The following is a 20,312-nucleotide window of genomic DNA, read 5'->3' on the forward strand; positions in this document are numbered from 1 at the left end:
GCTCCAAGCTGCCGGGTTCTGCATTAAGTCCCTGTGCTTCTAGGGCTGTGGCCGTGCTGGAGAGCCGCTCGCGGGGGGCAACTGGTGACCTCGGTAGGGTGTGAAGGACGGACTGGAACGTCCCCCTTCCCATGAGGTTTTAGTCGCCCCCACACCTCCGGCTCATACCTGCTGTCCACAAGGCTCCCATGTGGCCACCACCTTTCTTTCCAGAGGGAGGAGGGCGGAAGGGACCAACACCCTTTCCCCTCTGGCAGACATGATGGCCTGGATTAACGCATAGTCCTTTCACTTTTCTGCTCCAAGCTGCTGGGTTCTGCATTAAGTCCTTGTGCTTCTGGGGCTGTGGCCGTGCTGGAGAGCCGCTCGCGGGGGGCAACTGGTGACCTTGGTAGGGCGTGAAGGACGGACCGGAACGTCCCCCTTCCCATGAGGTTTTAGTCGCCCCCACACCCCCGGCTCATACCTGCTGTCCACAAGGCTCCCATGTGGCCGCCACCTTTCTTTCCAGAGGGAGGAGGGCAGAAGGGACCAACACCCTTTCCCGTCTGGCAGACATGATGGCCTGGATTAACGCATAGTCCTTTCACTTTTCTGCTCCAAGCTGCTGGGTTCTGCATTAAGTCCTTGTGCTTCTGGGGCTGTGGCCGTGCTGGAGAGCCGCTCGCGGGGGGCAACTGGTGACCTTGGTAGGGCGTGAAGGACGGACCGGAACGTCCACCTTCCCATGAGGTTTTAGTCGCCCCCACACCCCCGGCTCATACCTGCTGTCCACAAGGCTCCCATGTGGCCGCCGCCTTTCTTTCCAGAGGGAGGAGGGCAGAAGGGACCAACACCCTTTCCCGTCTGGCAGACATGATGGCCTGGATTAACGCATAGTCCTTTCACTTTTCTGCTCCAAGCTGCTGGGTTCTGCATTAAGTCCTTGTGCTTCTGGGGCTGTGGCCGTGCTGGAGAGCTGCTCGTGGGGGGCAACTGGTGACCTCGGTAGGGCGTGAAGGACGGACCGGAACGCCCCCCTTCCCATGAGGTTTTAGTCGCCCCCACACCCCCGGCTCATACCTGCTGTCCACAAGGCTCCCATGCGGCCGCCATCCTTCTTTCCAGAGAAGAGAGGGCGAATGGGGCAACACCCTTTCCCCTCTGGCAGACTTGATGGCCTGGATTAACGCATAGTCCTTTCACTTTTCTGCTCCAAGCTGCTGGGTTCTGCATTAAGTCCTTGTGCTTCTGGGGCTGTGGCCGTGCTGGAGAGCCGCTCGTGGGGGGCAACTGGTGGCCTCGGTAGGGCGTGAAGGACGGACCGGAACGCCCCCCTTCCCATGAGGTTTTAGTCGCCCCCACACCCCCGGCTCATACCTGCTGTCCACAAGGCTCCCATGTGGCCGCCACCTTTCTTTCCAGAGGGAGGAGGGCGGAAGGGACCAACACCCTTTCCCCTCTGGCAGACTTGATGGCTGGGTTAACACATAGCCCGTTCACTTTTCTGCTCCAAGCTGCTGGGTTATGCATTAAGTCCTTGTGTTTCTTGGGCTGTGGCCGTGCTCAAAGCTTAACTATGATTTTCAGAGAGAAACGTTAGGTGGTTTACTTCCCATGGATCACTTTGTATATAGAGAGATGTCGCGCGGCCGCTTTCGCGGCAGCGCGGTTCTGAGGAAAAGTCCTAGGTCCCGCATACTCGAGCTGTGCTTGTAGAGGTTTCTGGTCACCGGGGTTCCATCTGGGGGAGGCAGGATGCGGTACCTACCCCATCTCGGACTTCCCGATGATCTCGGCTCTTTTTGGAAACTTTTTCTTTTTTCCTTCGGGATCTGTGGATCCCGCCCTCCATGTTGTTCTTCTCTTCGGCTGAATGCTGTCAAGCAGAAATTATCTTGATAACAGTAATTTAGTTTTTTCTAAATTCTGTCTTCAATATTTTTGTTTTTGAAAAATTGGGATTTGGGGCTGAAGCGATAGCACAGCAAGTAGGGCGTTTTTCTTGCACACAGCTGACCCGAGTTCGATTCCCATATTGTCCCCTGAGCACCTCGAGGAGTAACCCCTGTGCATTGCCTGGTGTGACCAAAAAAGCCACTAAAAAAGGAAAGAAAAACTGGGATTTCATGAATTATACAAATGTAGAGACAATTTTGCTATCTAGAACAATTTGATGCAGTCCTTCCTTAAAAAAAGGAGTAAGTTACCTCATCAACCTGCATTTCCAGTCCTATTCTGGATCATTTCTATACATGTTTGAGCTATTTCTGAGTCTATCGTGCACTATAGTGTATTTGTCTGTCCTACAACTGATGCCGCACGGACCAAACTACTGTCACTGTATCTTAAGTTTTGATATGCCATTTGTAAAATCATGACCCAACCACAAACTGTCCTTTATCTTCAGGGTTTATTAATTCTTTATCCTTATCTATAAATATGGAAGGAAATTATTCAGATTCCATAAAAATCCAATCGGTCTGAAAAGCTATGATTATACTATTATCTTAGTAACAAGAGCATATTAATTATAGTAATTTCATTTCCTGAAGTCATTAAGTATGAGCATTTGTATAAAGGATCTGAAAAATTATCTGTATATTTATTTCTGAAAAATCTAGACGCTTTTTTTGGGAGGCCGAACATCAGTGGAACTCAGGACTTACTTTCTCTGAGCTCTGAGCTCAGAAATCATTCCTGTCTGGTGCTTGGGATTGAACCCACGATAGCCATGTGCAAGGCAAGCACCTTAACCGCTGTACTAATCTCATGAGTCCAAAATAGCCAGTACATTTTAACTCATATAAACTTTATGTTAATTATAGCATATAAAAATTTAAACATTTTATAATTGGCATATAATCAAAAGTACAAATGAGTTGCTAACGTGATCATTAAATTTTGTTCACTGTCACTGTCACTGTCCTCCCATTGTTCATTGATTTGCTCGAGTGGGCCCAGTAACGTCTCCATTGTGACACTTGTTACTATGTTTGGCATATCGAATACGTCATGGGGAGCTTCCCAGGTTTTCTGTGGGGTGAGATACTCTCAGTAGCTTGCTGGGCTCTCTGATAGGGGGGGAGGAATTGAACCTGGGTAGACCAGATCGGCTGCACACAAGGCAAATGCCCTACCCGCTGTGCTATCACTCCAACCAACTTCTAATTCATTTTAACTTGTTTTCTTATACTTCTGTCTTTGATTTTCAATATATTTATGATGTACTAACAAAGAACATTTTTAAATGTTTTACCAAATGTTAAAGCAAATGTATTAACTATTTCACCATTATATTTAGATCAAGACATTGTACACACAAATCCTATTGTTGACAACTTTCATCAAGATATTGCTTTTTAATCAATGCTATTTATCTATCTATTCTCTTTATTAAGATAATTATATATTTTTCTCCAGTCATATATAAATTAGTTTCTTAACACTGTATGCATCCATCTTACATTTCAAGAAAAAATCAGCTACTGAGTTATTTGCTAAAGTTTTGTTTATAGTTTTACTGTTTTTTTTTTTTGGAGGGCGGCATATTCTGCAGTGCTCAGGCTTACTCCCAGCTCTGTGCTCAGAGATCATTCTATTTTTAGTCACCGCCTTTGTTCAGTTTTAGTATAAAGCAAACTAGGTTAATTCCTCTTTTACTATTTTCTGAAAGTATTTTTGTAAGATTAAACTACTTGGTCCTTTAACACCTGGTGTAGACTATTGAAACTAGTTTATTTTTAATGAAAAGTAATTAGTTTAGTGAGATTAATGACCAATACTCTCTCTTTATCAAGATAGAGATACCAAGGTTTTTTTCTTGAGGAAATCTGAATGATAAATATTTTCTAGGCATTTCAACTCTTATTTATCAAATTTATTATTTTAAAATCACTCATAACTTACAGAATTGTATAACTATTGTATATTTCTGGATAGTTGAAGCTTCATTTGCATGTTGTAACTTAAACTAATGCATTTTGTTTAAAGGTCAAGGTGTCCAGCATTAGCAAAATTACACTGCTTGATTTTGGTTTGAACTTACTTCACATATCACTTTTTCCCAAAAGTCAATCTTTCTAAGGTTTAAGTTTGATTTTTATTATGCTTGACTTTGATTCAAGTGGGAGGTTTGAGCATATTCAGTTGTGCTCAGGCCTTACTTCTGGTTCTGTGCTCAGAAGTAACTGTGCCAGTGGTCTGCAGCTCTGGTTTTGTTCCATTACTATGCTGTTTTAATTATTACCGCTTTGTAGTAGAGTTTAAGGTTGGGGAGGGTAATGCCTCCCCACATCTTTTCCCCCAAGAAATGCTTTAGCTATTCGTGGGTGTTTTTTTTTCCATGTGAATTTCAGGAGTACTTGATCTATTTCTTTGAAGAATTTCATGGGTATCCTTATAGGGATCACATTGAATCTGTATAATGCTTTCGGGATTATTGCCATTTTGATTCTTCCTACCCATGAGCAGGGGATATGTTTCCATTTCCTCGTGTTCTCTTTTATTTCATGGAGTAGTGTTTTGTAGTTTTCATTGTAGAGGTCCTTTACCTCTTTAGTTAGACCTCGACCTAACACCAAGCACAAAAGTCAGATCAAAATGAATTAAGGATCTCAACATCAGGCCAAAATCCATAAGATATATTAAAGACAAAGTCGGAAAAACCCTCCACGATATTGAGGCTAATGGTATCTTCAAATATGACACTCCACTGACCAACGAAGTGTAAACAGAGATAAACAAATGGGACTATCTTAAATCAAGAAGCTTCTGCACCTCAAAAGATACAGTAACCAGAATACAAGGACAATCTACAGAATGGGGAAGGATATTCGCTGAATATACATCAGACAAGGGGTTGATATCAAGGATATACAAAGCACTGTTACATACCACAAGAAGAAAACATTTAACCCCATCAAAAAATGGGGTGATGAAATGAACAGAAACTTTCCCAAAGAAGAAATCCGAATGGCTAAAAGGCACATGAGAAAATGCTCCACATCATTAATCATCAGGGAGATTCAGATCAAAACAACAATGAGATTATCATCTCACACCACGGAGACTGCTTACATCCAAAAGCACAAAAGCAACCAGTGTTGGCGTGGATGTGGTGAGAAAGGGACTCTCCTTCACTGCTGGTGGGAATGCCAACTGGTTCATCCCTTTTGGAAAACAGTATGGATGATTCTCAAAAAATTAGAATTGAGCTCCCATTTGACCCAGCAATACCAATCCTCAGAATATATCCCGGAGAGGCAAAAAAGCACAGTCAAAATGACATCTGCACTTCTATGTTCATTGCTGCACTATTCACAATAGCCAAAAACTGGAAAAAAACCCGAGTGTCTGAGAACAGATGACTGGTTAAAGAAACTTTGGTACATCTACACAATGGAGTACTATGCAGCTGTTAGGAAAGATGAAGTCATGAAATTTACATACAAGTACTACATGGAAAGTATCATGCTAAGTGAAATGAGTCAGAAAGTGAAGGACAGACATAAAAAGATTGCAGTCATGTGGGGAATATAAAGTAACAAAATGGTAGACTAATACCCAAGAATAGCTGAGATAAGTACCAGGAGGTTCACTCCATGGCTTGGAGGCCAGCCACACATGCTGGGGGAGAAGGCAGCTCAGATAGAGAGGGGAGCACCAAGTAAAGGGTGTTGGGAGGATCCTCCCAGGATGAGAGATGCATGCTGAAAGTATACTATAGACCGAACATGATTACCACTCAATGCCTCTTTTCAAGCCACAGCACCCAAAAGGAGAGAGAGAACAAAAGGGAACACCCTGCCACAGGGGTGGGGTGGGATGGGGAGTGGGGTGTGGGAGGAATGCTGGAGGCATTGGAGGTGGGGAATGGGCACTGGTGGAGGGATGGGTACTCAATCATTGTATAACTGAAACCCAAGCACAAAAATTTGTAAGTCTACAACTGTACCTCATGGTGTTTCACTAATAAAAATGAAGAAGAAGAAGAAGAAGAAGAAGAAGAAGAAGAAGAAGAAGAAGAAGAAGAAGAAGAAGAAGAAGAAGAAGAAGAAGAAGAAGAAGAAGAAGAAGAAGAAGAAGAAGAAGAAGAAGAAGAAGAAGAAGAAGAAGAAGAAGAAGAAGAAGAAAAGAAGAAGCAGCAGCAGCAGCAGCAGCAGCAGCAGCAACTGTGGTGGTGCCCAGGGAATGGCTTGGATGCTTGGATCTGCTGCAGTGAGTTCCGCAATAGACAAGCTCTTACCCTTACCACTGTGTGATGTCTCCAGCTCCTTAAGTTGTAAAATTTTAGGAAACAGAAAATTCACTATATTTATCCTATTATATATTTATCTTCTTATAACTGGCTGGTGTAGTATATTTATAAAATTTTCAAGTACTAATATGTTTCATTTCACTCCTAGCATAGCTTAATGTTATTCTTTAATTCCATTTAAAAACAAATTCCATTGCATTTTGTTTGATATTAATATTACTTTCTCACATTCATTTTTTCCATCTAGGTTTTTATATGAAGGATTATAAACAACTAGAATGACTGGCTATGGATGTAGAGATACACTTATGCTTCTTTTCCTCTAAAAATTTTAACTTTATGAAAATTTCATAATACCTGTCAAGTTCTCCCCATGCTTATTTATATGGTGGATGTTTATAGACCTTCTCAGTTCCTATTATTCTAAATATCTCAGTACAAATTTAAGTATTTCAAGTTAGGAAAGCAAAGCTTGTTAATATAAAGGATTTTTTTCTTCCTTTCTTTATTTGTTGTCATTGACTCATTGAAGATGGCTGTATATCCACTGTCATGAGGGATTCTGTGTATGGTTTCCTATGGATCCAAGTCTGATATTGAGACATTTAATTAATTTTAACCAACTGTGTATGATGTGAAAGAGGGGTCTGAGTTCATTGTTTTTACATGTAATTGACCAGACTTCGCAACACCATTTATTGGCTAGATTTTTCATGCTCAACTTCATATGCTTCACTCCTTTGTTGAAGAGTAACAACCATATGCCTGAGGATGTATCTCTCGTTCTCAATCCACTGACCTCAGAGTATGTCCCTATTCCAGAACCACACTGTCAAAGGCTCAATAAGAAAGATATATAAAGCACTTGTAAAACTTAATAAACAACAACAAACAATAAATTTAATAAAAATAGGGATACAAGATGGAGGAAACTTTCTCAAAAACATATATAGGTGGATAAAAGATATATAATAAATGCTCTGCACCAGGGATGTCCATAAAAATATCTAGTTTCACTTAAATAAAATGATGCAACAGATGCAAGGTAATGTTAAACAATGGATTAGTTTAAAGTAAAATTCCATGCTATATCCAAAAGATGTTGCTGTGTTTCTTAGAGAATTTTAATATCCCCTGCTGTCCCTGTGTGTTTTCTGGATGGCATGGACCCTTGGGATATATTTTGGCAATAGAAATTCATGCTATTTTTCTCCAATATTTCAGTTCTATTTTATAATATGAAAGTCATAATATCAACCATGCTTTTCAATGTTTTTTTTACTAATCAGGAACTTTTCAATGTTTTTTTTAAAATCTCTACCTATTTATATTATTATTACTTATTTGGCTTACGTTTATAGTTTTTATCCTAAATCTTTTTTTTTACTATATTCTTGCTTCCTGTTATATTTAAAATACCTTTGGTTATATGTTCACAGTAAATTCTTTTGGCTTTATTATCTTAGAAATTAGTTAATTTTACCCCTGTTCTAAAAGCTATTTTATATATTTCATATGTAAAGCTGTATAAGTTTAATATATGTAAAGCTATATTATATATATTTCTTTTAAAAAGATGGAATGCATCACGAATTTGCGTGTCATCCTTGCGCAGGGGTCATGCTAATCTTCTCTGTACCGTTCCAATTTTAGTATATGTGCTGCTGAAGCTAGCACTATATTATAAATTTATAAGGTATTTTTTTTTGTTTTCTGGGAGAACTTCATTCAAAAGTCTTGTGATTTTCATCATTGCTCTCCAGAACCCAGCTATTTGTAGAATTGTAATTTCTTTCTATGTTTCTTCTTTCTGCCGTTTCTTTAAAATTATTTAAGGGGGCCAGAGAGAGCCATTGTTCAATCTCTGGAACTGCATATAGTACCCTGAGCACTGCCGAGCATGGACCAGAAAGCACAGAGTCATGTGTAAGCCTTGAGCACCTGCTGATTACTATGGCAACAAATAAACAATATTGTTTACTACCAGTCAAAAATCCAATTGTTTTAACTAAATACTTTCAACTTTTATGTAATTTATTTTGTCTTTAGCCAGTAGAGCATGAATATAAAAAACTATCTTCAAAAACTACAAAAAATTGCTCGCTATGATCAAATGTTATTCTACTTTTTTCTAGAATAATTGCATACATAAATATATACACATATGTATATATATAAATGGATAGCTCTCTATTAAATTTGGTCCCTTCTTATGTCTCAATGTCTTATATTGATAATGTCTTTCTGGATTGAATTCTAATTATTCATAAATATGTACAGAATTATGAATACTCTTAAGCTATGTCTAATCTATAATTCAGTTGTTTGCAGCAGATGTGAGTTTTTGTTATTTGGGGTTTGGGCCACATCCAGTGGTATGAGGGGTTACTCCTGACTATGTATTCAGGAATTACTCCCGACAGTGCTTTAGGGACCATATGGTACACCAGGGATCTAACCTGGGTTAGCTGTGTGCAATCCATGGTACTATCTCTCTAGCTCACAGATGAGGTTTTTCCAGAGATAAATTGCTTTATATTCTTCAAGTACTTGACAGCACCATCAAAATGGGACTAAAATAAATTAAATTTTATTTTTCTAGACTTGAGGGCCCATACTTAAATAGAATTAATACTACCATATGCAAGGCAATAAGTTTGTGGCTAATACTTCTCATGAGAGATTTCTTCAAGAGCCATAGGAAAAGCAGGTGATAATTTTTTACCATTATCCTCTTCAGCCTTCAATGTAGGTATTTGTTGTTGCTGGGGTTTGTTTGTTTTGTATTTGCAGTGTCAGAGATCAAACCCAGGGTCTCATACTTGTAAGGAAACACTCTAATGCCAAATTACATCCCTGGCCTGAGTTTTAAATTTTTCTTTGTTTTGTTAATATTTCATCTAGTTCACCTACTGAGATTGCTAAGTTTTGGATATTCAAGTTTAATTCTGAAGTCTAATACCAAAACTATTATGTGAATTGGGACTTTTGTCCTGGTCTCCTTTCTGTGACCCTTCACATTCAAGTTCATAGCTCAGAGATTTTAACCAATGTTGGTTCTAGTCTATGCTTCTCTACATGCATATTTTTAGTGACTTAGCCAGTAGAATTTCTCTATTTACATAGGTCTCCTTACTGACAGAAAAAAAAAATCTTCCAGATAACACTGGGTCTTCTCGAAGTGACATTTCCCAGAATTAATTCGGTGTTCTAAACTTTCCCAAGATTAATTGTCCCAGGGAATACAAAAAATAACAACTACTAAATGAAAGAGGAAATACAATAGGTTCCAGTGAAATATAAAGGTGATTTACGAGTTTAAAGTCAGGATATTAGATGTCCAGGCTTTTATTTTACCTCTATTCTTCTTGGCATTGATGCCTTTAATGAAATTATCCCAGAAACAGTTACTGCAAACTTGGTGAAAGCTGAGAAAGCATGCTTCCCCTCCGGCAGAGGGGCCCACAGAGTCCTGTGGAAGGAGCCGTTCCAGGAGGTGGTCATCAGGGTAAGTATATGTGCTGTCTTCAGTTAGCAAGAACCAAATAATTCCTTCATTCTCAGGAATTTTCCAACTTCCAGAGGGAAAACTATGAATTTTGATTAGATATAAACTAGGTCAGGAGGTTGCAAATGTATCATCTTTCTTGCTGGGCTTAGTTCTTTTCTCCCCAGACATTCGGAAGATGCTAGGAAAAAATTCAGGTGTCTACGTGAAGATGCATAACATCTACTTTTGTCAGTACAATAATTCTTTATCTTCCTACTCAGAACTCAAAAGAGAAAATATTTCACTAAAGAATATTTATTTGCTGATGAATAAATACCCATTTAAATGTCAGTCATTGCCAAGTCTCTACTCTTCTGTGGTCTAGGTTAAAAACAGACGGGAGAAGAAAAGTCTTGGTTGAATAAAACTGAAGTGTGGAAAAATAAAAAAGTATGTGGACTCTCAGAGTGAACAGAATGTTCTAAGTGACATGATTAAATTAGATAGTCAATCTATTATGATCAAAGGACAGAAGTCTGGGTGGGAAAACAACATGGGCCAAGCAGATAGGGGTCAGTCTTCCCTGGCACATGCCATCAAAAAGAAGCCCAGTGAGGAGATGAGCAATACTACAGTGGGTAGGGTGTTTGTCCTGCATGCGACCAACTTGGTTTTGATCATTGGCACCCCAATATGGTCCCCTGAGCCCAGCAGGAGTGATCCCTGAGCACAGAGTCAGGTATAAGCTCTGAACACCACCAGATGTGGCCACTGTCACTGCCACTGTCCTCCCGTTGTTCATCAATTTGCTTGAGCAGGCCCAGTAACATTGTGAGATTTGTTGTTACTATGTTTGACATATCAAATACGTCACAGGTAGCTTGCCAGGCTTTGCTGTGTGGAGATGTGGCCAAAAGAAAGAAAAAGAAAGATGAAGCCCAGTGAGCCAATTTATAGATAAAGAAATAGAAATGTAAAATTACTGCCTACTATCACAAATAGAGGGAAAGTGCCATACTCCTTGACTATCTGACAGTACAGCCTACATTATTTTCATCGCTTACTTCTGGGCCTGCTCGAGCAAATCAATGAACAATGGGAGGATAGTGACAGATAGTGACTTCTAACTATATTAATACTGTAAAGTTTCTGACCTGGATATAACAGATGTAAAGAGAAAGAATAACTTAGAATATAAAATTTCCCAAATATTGCCATTGACAATTTATTAATTTCTTCAGTTGGCTCAAATGCTGCCTAGAAGCTCTGGTACAGTAGAAGTGAGTAATATTATAGTGTTATCTTTTCCTTGATGATAGTGCATTGCAAATGCTACTGACACTCAGTCTCAAAGGGAACCAATTATGATAAGGCACCTCCTTATTTGCATTGTAAAGCTTTCCCTTAGTAAATCCATAGAAATACAAAGAACCACAGGATGTAACAAAGCATCAACATATGCTTCCTTAAACAATGTCTTCCTGCAGAAAACTTTACTTGACAAATATGTTTAAAACCCATCTTCACTCTTGGTTTTATAAGTTAACCAAGAAAGATTTCCAGCATCAGAAAATTACAGAGTAAATTCAGTCATGGCACACACAATAACCTGAAGGGTCAAAAAGCAGAGCATCAGATGATAAATGTGATGACCACTTAGACCTCTGTGCTGAGGAAGTCCATGTCATTTCTTCACTTTCCATTGTTGTTCTAGAGGACCACAGCCCTAAGATAATCAAGCAACAGCCCTGTGGCTACAGAAAGCGTGGTCACTAAGTGCCACAAACTCTTTGCACCTGATTCATCATTCACAACATTTTCAAAGATTCATAATAGACAGTCATTATGATAATTAGCATATTTCTCAGACTGATAAGCACTAAGATTGGGGTCCTAAAATTCAATGAATTCCATGTTTTCATTTTGGTTTCGTTTTCACAGGAATTTGAGTTGAGAAAATAGTTTGCTTATTGTTAGCAGAAGCATGTTTGCTCTGGGCAAAAGATAAGGAGAACTATTTTAGGAAGGAGTCTGTATGATAAGGGTGGTGAGATAATAAATATTAATAAATGTGAGCAGGATCACTGATAACTTTGTAGGCAACTGACTTTTGTTGTATGCCAAGAGATTTTATCAGTCAAAAAAGGATTGAGTCATATATATATATATATATATATATGTATATATAATTTTGGACTTGAATTAATTGGAAAGGTAATTGACAAACCAGAAACATGGACCCAATTAACTTATGTTTGAGCCCCTCTCAGAAACATTGGTTTTCCAAGATAACATTTTCCATACATCATTGTATTATTTCAGTCACATGTTTCCTGCCTTGCAGAAACATTTTTTAGCATAGATATCATGGCACTGCCACACGTCAGTGAAGCAGCCACTGCTTATCACTCTGTTTGTCTGACTTAATTATCACGGAAAAAAACTATCTTCCACTTAGAGTCATGCTTTATCTTTTGAACCTGATAATAGAAGCTGCTATTCTGATCTATATGTTTGACTTCTAACAATGAAGACTTTCCTTATAAAGGAGCTCTACAGTTACATGGACATCTTGTTTATCCCAGTCCTTGAATTAACATATATACTGTGCAAGGTAGAATTAAACAATGGACACTCAAAGATTACAAACTCTAGGCACTAGGATTTGATATGTGACCTTAAGTGCAGAGTTGGGGAAAACTTTGCAAATATGAGTAAAGGAAAGATTTTAAGATGTCAGGATTAATTGAATCATGTAAGTGGGCCCTAAATGCCATCATCCTGTGCTTATTAGGGAGAAAGAATGTAGGATAAAACACTGATACATAGGAGGAGATGAGGTGCCAAGGCAAGAAGAGAGGCTGAAAAGAAATAAACTGGCCCCCAGCCAGGGCCAAGGGTGCATAGAGCTATGAAACACTGACAGAGGGGAATAACCATGCATATTGTGGGAGAGTGGAATCCTGACAACGCCTTGGTGCCAGACTACTGGCCTTCAGAAATTTGAGGAAATAAATGTCTGTTGTTTAAAGCCATCTTTTGTGCAAATCTACTAAAGTAACCCTATAATATACTGTCTCTGGGTCTTTAGTTATCAAATATATCTTCAGGTGTTGGAATTTCCAACTTAGTTTGTGTACAACACTCCTTCAAATAAGACATTGCTCAAACTCATACATTGAAATGAGAACTAGGGTTTTGCATCTGGAGACAGGAATAATTTGACCCACATGCTGTTGTCTTTCAGTTAATCAAATGGTAGATTTTTGGAATTTTTTCCATGAAGAAATGATATGTTTAACACCAAATGTTTTTTACATATTTTTTTTATTTATCTTATTCAGTGATTTGTTCATACAATTGACCCAAGATCAGGTCCCTGGGTGGGATGGAGGAAAAGACACATTATCCTCATAATGTCAATTGACTTGTAAAACTCACTTTCTTTTAGTTCTTGTTTTGGGGAAGATTCAACAGTGATGAGGTCTTACTTGCAGATCTATGCTCAGAGAAAATTGGTGGGACTTAGGGGGACCATATGAAGTGCTTTTCAGCACTTCATGTGTGTTTGCCTTGCTTGCGCCAGTCATAGAAGGCAAAAGCCCCACCCATTGTATTATTTATCCAGACTCAACACACTGACTTTCTAACACTGGCCAAATATTAAATTTATCATCTTTTTTTCTTAAAGTGTAAAAAGACAGTTACACCCACCAACTGCCGTGTAACCCCAACAATGGCCAGGATCCAGAGATTATCACACTCAGCTCCCGGGAGAGAACAAGACAGAGTCTCCTACCCTGGGCCTGACTGTCTCCACCAGGGCCCAACAGCTGAAGACCTCTGGGACCCAGCCAAGGCCATGCTAGGACCACTCTCCACACACTTGGATGAGCCTCACGCATAAAAGAACTGGCAGAGAAACCCAGGTGTGTGGGACCCGGGGCTGAGATCTCCAAGCCTGCACAGTTTGGGACTGGACCTGCCAGTAGCTAGACAGTTACACCCCCCAACTGCCGTGTAACCCCAACAACGGCCAGGATCCAGAGATTATCACACTCAGCTCCCAGAAGCATGTGGCCGCATTTGTGGCCGCGCGACATCTTATTGTCTCATTCCTACTTTGGACAAACTGACAGGCTACTGAATGTAACCTGCCCACACGGCAGAGTCTGGCAAACTCCCCGTGGTATACCCAATATGCCAAATACCAGTAACAATGATGAGTCTCATTCTCCTAACCCTGAAAGAGCCTTGAATATGGCAGTTTTGAAAAAAAAAATCTCAGGGCTAGGGTGAAGGAGACGTTACAGGGGCCTGCTTGAGGCAATTGATCAACAACAGGATGGTTGTGATCGTGATCGTGTTTTCAAAGTTGTCATTTATGACATAACATGAGTGTAATCATAAGCTAACACAAAAAAATAAATATTTTACAGGTCCTTCAACATACCGTGGCCATATCTGAAAGTCAATTTGTCTAATAAAGGAGACATTTCCCACTATTCTGCCACCAACAAGATAAAGGAGGTGGAAGGGTAACATTTGTTGTTTTGTATTTTAATTAACTGGGATTACTTCTTCTGTATTATTAAAAAATTGAGCTAAATGATTAACTTTATTGCCTTATTACTAGGATTTGATATTTTACCTGAAAATCTGGAAAGATCTCCAAACACACACAGACACAGACACAGACACACACACACACACACACACACACACACACACACAAATTCACTGTCCTTACTTCCCATCCGTTTCAATTTCCACAGTACTCCACACTACCTAATTAGGAGTTCTCTGGCTTTTCTTTCTTACTCACAATTTATCACCATTTCCCCAGTAAAAACCAAATACCACTTCTCAAATATATCTCTTAACTCTCTTTTTTAAAAACACATGTCAAAACTTCAGAATCAGTCAACTCAAATATCCCAATACATTTCGTATCACTAGTCTCATCCATCATCGACACTATTGGAACTAACTCTAAAGTTCAAATCCAACCCTCAATATGTAATTTTCCAACTTTATATTCTTCCATGACTTTTCTATTAGCAGAAATTGCATCCAGCAGCTTTCTCTGGTTTGGGCAATAATTTATCATCATCATCATCATTTTAAATCTTAGTTGCAAAGAATTAAAATGTGGGATTTTCCACCTATAAAACTGGTTGATAAATTTTCATGAAAAAATCCAAAGGTCTGCAAGTTTAAATATAACGTATATGAGTTGAATTGAAGCCATTGTGTTTAACTGTGCCTACAACATTTCTGTTTTCTCTAGCTCCTACGACTGTTGTATTCTGTCTAATTTACTCATTGGCTATTTCTGGAACTTACAGGAATCTGATCTGTAATTTTCTGACATACAAGATGATAGCCGAACAATTAGTATAGATTGAAAAATATTCAAATTTTTGGTCTGGAATTCTTTTATTAGAGGCTCATCTTACAACACAAAAGCAACATTATCTTAAACACCACACTCTATTGCATCTTCTTTTCTTTTGATATGCCTCCTCAAACTCCACCATAATTACTTCTCCAACATTATCTTCTTTGAAAACAAATATAAGACAAGAGTCTACTTAAATATCATTTTTGTCTTTCACTAGCTCAGGAAAAAACTTTTGAATTTCTTTTTCTAATCTCATATTATCCAAGCATACTTTACATTGGTTTCTAATCACCTGTGAATAGACACTGAGGATAGAACTATGCATATTTACCATTAAATCCTTATCTTTACTATCCTTAAAAATAAAGATATTACCTTTATAACTCTATACACAGTACCCATTAAGTACTGGCTAAAATATGTTGAGTGCTTACACTTACTTGTTGCAGAAAAAAATACTTAATAAGGTTGATTTCTACTTCAGTGAATAGTACCGGAAATCATATACTAGAGTTTACATGAATGAATTCCATTTGGATCCAACAAAGAGAATAGAGGCTAAGAGTTTAGACTCTAAGAGACTCACACGGCATAAGACAAACATCTAGATCCTCAACTTTCCAATGGCTCAAAGACTGGCAACTATCTTTCCCTTCTAAATTAGCTAATAATTTTAACTGGGAATTCTGATGATACATGCTTCAATGGTTATATATAATTATAAAATCCATTATAAAGACCATTTTGGGCATACACAGATGTTTTAAAACAGAAGTGGCTTGCTCTGGGGTGGCGTGCTGAGCAAGCAACCACAGTGAACTGGAAGACCCCTTCTCGACTAAGGTGCCCACATGAGCACCTAATCCAGAGGAACTCCTGAGAATTTAGAAGTGCATGAGAAGTAGATCTCTAACCTGGGATCAGTACCAAAGCAGGCCCCTCCCCAACAAGAATAGCTGGGGCTGAGGGGTGGGGGGTAGGATTTAAGGGGTAGGGGTTGACCTTCAGGGCTGTGGCTGCTCACATGGCCTCAGTTATTTTCTCCTTTCATAGAGCTTGGGACTCATATCTCAACCTCCATTATCTATTTTTTTTTACTTTATTTTTTTTTTATTAGTGAAACACCATAAGGTACAGTTGTAGACTTACAAACTTTTGTGCTTGGGTTTCAGTTAAACAATGATCAAGTACCCATCCCTCCACCAGTGCCCATTCTTCACCACCAATGATCCCAGTAGCCTTCCCATCCCCACACTCCAACCCCCACCACACCCCACCTTTGAGGCAGGGCATTCCATTTTGCTTTCTCTTTCCTTTAGAGCATTACCTAATTCTTGTAAGAACATCTGGACTGTTCCAAATACATTAGGCCAACAGTCCACTAGTCTACTCCAATCAAAATACTCCCCCAAATCATTAAAATGTTAGTGAAGACAAGAATCTGAACAAGCCTAATATAAAAGAACACCACCCCCCCCCCCATGGAAGCTGCATAAGAGGCCCCACAAAAATTACACAGTAGCACCAAAGAGGAAGTTAGTATTCTTGAGGGAGTAAATGGAGACCACCATTGACTGAGCTCATCCAGAGTCCTTTCTTGCAGCAAGAGGTGGATACTGATCATGAAATGGAGGGATCCACCTCCACACTACCACAGCAACATGAAGAAACAGCACAGATCATTGTCATGAGGAATGGATGAAGCAAAGAACCCTGAAGCCTCAACAAGGAATACCCACAGATACAATCTTCCCGATAAAGAATTCAGAGATGAAATACTGAGGATGTCCAATGAGCTCAAAGAAATGGTGAAACAGACATCCAGTAAATTAAAGAAGGATATGATAGAAACAGTAGAATGGACAGCCTATAACATACAGGAAGAAATGAAAGCAGAAATATGAAAGATAAACAAAGGTGTCACTAATAAAGAAATCGGTAGATGAAATTAAAAACTTAGTGGATGGGGCTGGAGCTATAGCACAGCGGGTAGGGCATTTGCCTTGCACTCGGCTAACCCCAGTTCGATTCCCGGCATCCCATATGGACCTGAGCAATTCCTGCCGGGAGCAATTCCTGAGTGCAGAGCCAGGAGTAACCCCTGTACATTGTGTATGTGACCCAAAAAGCAAAAACAAAAAACAAAAAACTCAGTGGGTGCCCTCAACAGTAGAATGTCAACAGCAAAGACAGAATCAGTGAGCTTGGAGATGAGCTGCAGAAGGCATACAGGCAATAATAGAAGATGGAAAAAGATCTCAAAATAACTCAAAAGTGAATAAGAGACCTAGGAGATGAATTCAAAAGGAACAGCATAAGAATCAAAGCTTAAGAGTACCAGAAGAACAGGGAAGCAACCTCAATGAAGTAGTAACAATTAAAGAGATTATTACTGAGAAGTTTTCAGAGCTGGAGAATGCAGGTATCAAGATTCAAGAAGCCCAAAGGCTAAATGAGGCTTTTAGCTAAAAAACCCAAAGGCTAAATGAGGTCTCTTTTAGAGACCCTAATAAAAAGAACTCCAAGCCATAACATCAGAATGACAGATACCACAGATAGAGACACAGTACTGCAAACAGCAAAGTCAAAGAAAGAAATCCCATACAAAAGAGTATCCCTGAAATTTACAACAGACTTATTAGAGGAAACCATCTGAGCCTGAAGACAGTGGTGAGATATAGTGAAAAACCTCAATAAAATGAACGCCTCACCAAGAAGATTTTTCCAGCTAGACTGTCAGACTGGAACGAATGATATACTATTTTATGGATAAACAACAGCTCAGGAACTTCATAGACTCAAAACCAACCTTAAAAAAGAACAGAAGGCGCTACTGTAAGACAGGACAGACTCCACAAACCTCTAATGGGAAGATGGCACAAAACCCCATCACAATAATCTCTCTCAATGTCAATGTCTAAATACAACAATTAAGAGACACAGAGTGGCAAAATGTATTTTAAAAAAAGCCCTTAATCCAACATTCTGCTGCCTACAAGAATCACCTCTGAACAGTCAGAGCAAACACAGACTCAATGAGAAAGGATGAAAAACAATTCTTCAAGAAAACAACTCACTCAAAAAAAAAAAAAAAACAGGGTGGCCATACTGATATCCAACAACATAGATTTCAGGCTGAAAATATTAGAAGGGACAATGAAGGCTATTTTTTAATAATCAAGGAATGATAATAATAATAATCAAGGGATTATGTACATCAGGAAGAAATCACACTCCTAAACATATACACAACCAATAAGGGGCCAGCTAAATTCCTAAAACAGCTGCTAATTTACTTCAAGGAGGACATTGATAGCAACACAATAGTAATCGGAGACTTCAACACCACTTATAACCTCTTGATAAATCAACAAGATTAAAGCTCAGCAAGGAAGTACTGGCTCTGAAGGAAGAAATGGAAGAGAGGGGGCTAATAGATGTATAGCGGGCTATTCATCCCCAAAAATCAAATACAAATTCTTCTCCAATGAACGTGGAACATTTTCTAAGATAGACCATATACTGGGCCACAAAATCTATTTTAATAGAATCAGGGAGCTAGAAATTGCATCAACTATCTTTTTAAACCAAGATTCACTGAAGATAGAAGCTAATCACACAGAAATGGAGAATCAAATCAAACTCCTCAAAATTAAACATATCAATGTTGAACCACCAATGGGTTAGAGAGGAAATTGAGGGAAGAAATCAAAAGATTCCCAGAAAAAAATGAGAATGAAGACATGAGCTACAAGAACTTGTAGAACACAGCTAAAGCAGTGTTAAGGGGAAAATTTATAGCTCTACAAGCATTTATCAGGAAGGAAAAAAGGGCCCACATAAATAACTTAACTTCACAGCTTAAGATTGTAGAAAATGACCAACAAAAGGAGCCCAAAACAGGCAGAAGGAAAGAATTAATAAAACTTAGAGCAGAAATCAATGAGGTGGACTCCCAAAAAACAATTCAAAAGATCAATGAAGCTAAGAGCTGGTTCTTTGAAAAAATAAACAAGATTTATAAACCACTAACAAGACTCACAAAGAAAGACAGGACCCTAATAAACTGAATCAGAAAGGAAGATGGGGATATGATAACAGAAACCAAAGAAATTCAAATGATCATCAGAGATTAATTTGAAAGTCTGTATGCCATGAAACAAGAGAACCTAGAAGAAATGGATAAATTCCTGGATTTCTATAACCAGCCAAGGCTGAACCAAGAATATTTAGAATACGTGAATATACCTTAGAAAGACATAGTGACTATCCAAACTGGCATTCATCTATCAAGAATCTAAAACATTTCATTCAAACTTGTGCATTGAAGCACTGTTTCATCTCCTACCCAAGAGGGTGCAGCTGATAAGCATGCCTGAGTGAAATATCTGTGCATAGGACCTTAGGCCCTGCCACAGGGACTTCATAGCATTTGTATTCCTATCGATCATATCAAGAAAGGCGACCCTCTTATCCCACCTGGAGTATTCATCAGGGAATAAAAATCCATGGACAATCATAGAAGGTCTCTAGATCCAATGTAGCAGTGGAGCTTTAGAATAGAGTTCATTCCATCTCCTGTCAATGTGATTCCAAAACAACCGGTGAAAAAGAGTCATTTTTCATGCAACCAGTTCAAGTGTTTTTTGAATTCACTCTACGTGGTCTAAAACTGTTTTTCATTGTCTTAGCCAACACTCCCAAGGAGCATTTAAATTAGCTAAAGAATTGCAGCATGGGAATGGCTGAGCACTGCAGTAAGGTCTATTTTCACTTGATTATATGTATATTTATTACACACAAAAAAGAATAAAACTGTGATTCTGCCAAGAAACTCTCCTATATTATACTAGAAGGGTAAACTAGCATTTCTTTAAATTAAGACACTGCATGCTTGTTTTGTTTTCACAGCTGTCATTTTTTTCTTATGTTGAAAACTTCCCAATTGGTTGTTATTCATTTTGCTTATTATTTAGGAGAATTTACTGGTAGCAAAATATGCTTGTTGGCAATCCCCAAAGAGGACATCCTCTACTGTGTCAGTTTGTGGTGGATAGAATCATTCAAATAAAATGAAAACTTTGGGGGAAAATAGCCCCATAGGCCAGCTTTCCACATATTTAAATATCTAGGCCTTCTTGTCCGAGTCAGAGCTCCTACTCTAAGATCTGCTTTCATCT

General features: G+C 39.0%; 1 protein-coding gene and 1 non-coding gene across 2 annotated transcripts in view; both read right to left on the reverse strand.

Annotated features, from left to right (window-relative positions):
• Window positions 1-20,312, reverse strand: part of SUGCT (succinyl-CoA:glutarate-CoA transferase) — a 1,062,570-nt gene that overhangs the window by 172,177 nt on the left and 870,081 nt on the right. The window lies entirely within an intron of this gene.
• On the reverse strand, window positions 7,809-7,915 carry LOC130022752 (U6 spliceosomal RNA). The gene has a single exon (XR_008792291.1). It is a non-coding gene; the product is annotated as a U6 spliceosomal RNA (small nuclear RNA).

This window comes from Sorex fumeus, unplaced genomic scaffold (genome assembly GCF_029834395.1).
Source record: "Sorex fumeus unplaced genomic scaffold, SorFum_2.1 ptg000020l, whole genome shotgun sequence".
In the NCBI taxonomy this organism is placed as follows: Eukaryota; Metazoa; Chordata; class Mammalia; order Eulipotyphla; family Soricidae; genus Sorex; species Sorex fumeus.